The following is a 2,861-nucleotide window of genomic DNA, read 5'->3' as shown; positions in this document are numbered from 1 at the left end:
AAGTGGCTGAGCACTCCACAGACACGTGTACCCTTAACGTAGTTCTCGGGGATATTCAGCGTGACACAGAGTGACAAGGCTGGCCCTTAGAAATACAGGTACAACAGTCACAGGAAGAAAGAGTGAGAGAAAGTTGTGGTGAAAGAGTACAGCAGGGTTCACTACCATCCCTTGCCGGAGCCTCGTGGAGCTTTAGGTGTTTTCGTTCAATAAACACTCACAACGCCCGGTCTGGGAATCGAAACCGCGAGTCCGCTGCCCTAACCACTAGGCCATTGCGCCTCCACATATATTTCAATAGAAACGTGAGAAATACTTGAGAAAGGAAATAAGAGACAAGTACCTTAAAAGAAGAATCCCCTAATCCAGGATATCTCAGAATTCCAACGTCCACTACATCACGATTTATTCGTATGTTAGCATAAAAAAATGTCTCAAAACTATTAACGGCAGCACCAGTAGCAGCAACGATATTTTTAAAATCCTCCAAGTTGATGTCAATTGATTTAATAATATCTCTGTCTCTAATTAAGTCTCCTTTGTACCATGATTCAAGTCTCTTCGCCTAAATAATAATAATAATAATAATAATAATAACAACAACAACAACAACAACAACAATGATGATGATGATGATGATGATGATGATGATGATGATGTTGATGATGATGGTAATGGTGATGATGATGTTGGTGATGATGATGAGGATGATGATGATGATGATGATTTCTTTATTAACCATCAAGGGTTAACAAACAGTTCCAGGACGGTTCAATATAATAAGATACAATACAATACAATACAATGTGATATATGATGTGGGGTTACACTAAAGGCGTATAAACAGTTATATAAAAAATTAATAAAGAAAGAAGGCTGTTCGTGAAAAGCGCGCTCCGACAACTACGGTAAGTGCCCTTTCCACATCCTCCTCTCAGTTCGAAAAGTGAGCTATTTGTGGCTTCCAAAGTCATTTAACTTCTATCTCTAGCAAAGCCGGTACTCTCCCAGTACCATCATATTTTTAAAACTTGCCTGCACGGTTCACGCTTTGAATAGCGACTAATCTTATTAATTCTATTATTAATTAATATACTTCGATATTTATTTACAGTTCATTTGATATATAAATTTTGTTAACAAGCTCACTGGCTAATCACAACACCAGCGCCTGTTCTGGCACTGTTTATATATCGCTGGCGGGGAGATGAGTCACCGCTATCTCCAGCGGTCGAGCGTCCGTCATTGCTAAGACCAAGGAAGGTCGAAATCACGTGATCTGGTTGTCTTAACGCTGGAAGTGGCGGGGGATTTATCTACCTGCTAGCGATATAAACAAGAGTGCATTTTGCACCAAGAGCCAATATGAGAGTTTCTCATGGTAATTACTGCACTATAGTCTGTTCTAACAGAACATCCACGTCTAAATGGGAATAAATATTACATCTCGGTATTGATTCTGCCTCTGTGGCTAATATAAATATATTTTAGTAGTGTTCATAGCATATTTCTATTGACAGTGTCGAATGCCTTTATGAGATCTAGGAAAGCATAAAAGATCATACACTGCTGTCCTTTATCTTTTTATGGGACTGGGATGAGCTACGAAAATCATGCCAAGTGTCCATCTGTCCAAGCGAAATCCGCACTGGTTTTCCTGGAGAATTCCTTCAATCAGATGAGTTAGCAGACGTTTTAACATAAACCTAGCTAAAATTTTGCCAGCTACATCCACGACAGAAATACCCGGGCTGTTACCATATTCTGAGTTGTCACTTTTCCTTTTGTAGATAGTTATGATGTTGAAATTGTTCCATTTTGCTGGAATCATGGATTCTTTCCGGCATATAACGAAAAAGGAATGAAGGGACAACGCAATGTGCTGACCCCCATAGATGAACACTTCACTGGAGCACCTATTTTCTCCGGGGGATTTCTTGTTTTTCAAGGATGGGGTAGCAATTATAATCTCTTCGATGAAGGGTTCAACAGCTAGTTCATTAATTGCTGGTAGGGCTGGTAGAGCTGCAAGAGTAGAAGGGTCAGTAGGATTCCGTTCAGGAGTTCTTTGAAATGCTCAGTTCCTCATTCCACAATCTTCTGTTTATCTTGAATTAGAGTATGTCCCTCTGATGAACGTAACAATGTAAGTTCCCTTGAGGTTGGGGCAAAAATTATTTTGACTGAGTTGTAAAATTCATGTTTATCAGCAAAGCGTTGAATTTCCCCAGTTTTGTCAACTAATCATTAAAAATTTTTTTTTTTTTAGATTTTTGTACTTCAGACCGAATTTCTTTCCATTTTCAAAAGATAGTTCAGGATCTTGGATCCAGTAACTCTGAACCAGTAACACTCATCTGCTACTCATTGAAAAGTGAAAGAAATTGGAATACGATGATTACTTAATGCACTTTACAAGCAATGGCTCTCATGGCTTCTAATCTTTAGTGATTGGAAGTGTTATCATGTACATTGTTTTGTCTTGGTATAAAAAATGGGTTACAGTAAATATTTTGCTCAATACCACAGATTTACTTGTCAGTTGTTTGGCCTTAACCAGTTGAGCATGTCCCTTAGTGCCTGACGATATATGCATCTCTGATCTGATCAGTAGTGGGGGAACATCATAGCTATGCGTCGAGGGCCCCACCTGCAAGGTCATGCGCTGTTTATCTTCATATGAGATCACCATGTCGCGCACATATAGTTGTCTGGTGTACCCTTATCAGGCGGGTAGTCATGATGGGCATACTGGGCTTCGTATATTTTACCCCAGTGTTACTTTGATGGCATGCACTGCTCTCTCACTCAATAATAATAGTAATATTGATGATGATGATGATGATGATGATGATGATGAT

At 39.3% G+C, this 2,861-nt stretch overlaps 1 long non-coding RNA gene across 1 annotated transcript in view; it reads right to left on the bottom strand.

Moving 5' to 3' along the window:
* Positions 1 to 751, bottom strand: part of LOC106883823 (uncharacterized) — a 4,264-nt gene extending 3,513 nt beyond the window's left edge. The window contains exon 1 of the long non-coding RNA XR_008264306.1: positions 344 to 751. This is a non-coding gene — a long non-coding RNA (uncharacterized LOC106883823). The remainder of the gene's footprint in view (positions 1 to 343) is intronic.
* Between the last annotated feature and the right edge of the window lie 2,110 nt (positions 752 to 2,861).

The sequence above is a fragment of the Octopus bimaculoides genome, chromosome 6, assembly GCF_001194135.2.
Source record: "Octopus bimaculoides isolate UCB-OBI-ISO-001 chromosome 6, ASM119413v2, whole genome shotgun sequence".
Classification (NCBI taxonomy): Eukaryota; Metazoa; Mollusca; class Cephalopoda; order Octopoda; family Octopodidae; genus Octopus; species Octopus bimaculoides.
The sequence above is the reverse complement of the archived record's forward strand: the minus strand, read 5'-3'. Positions and strand labels throughout refer to the sequence as shown.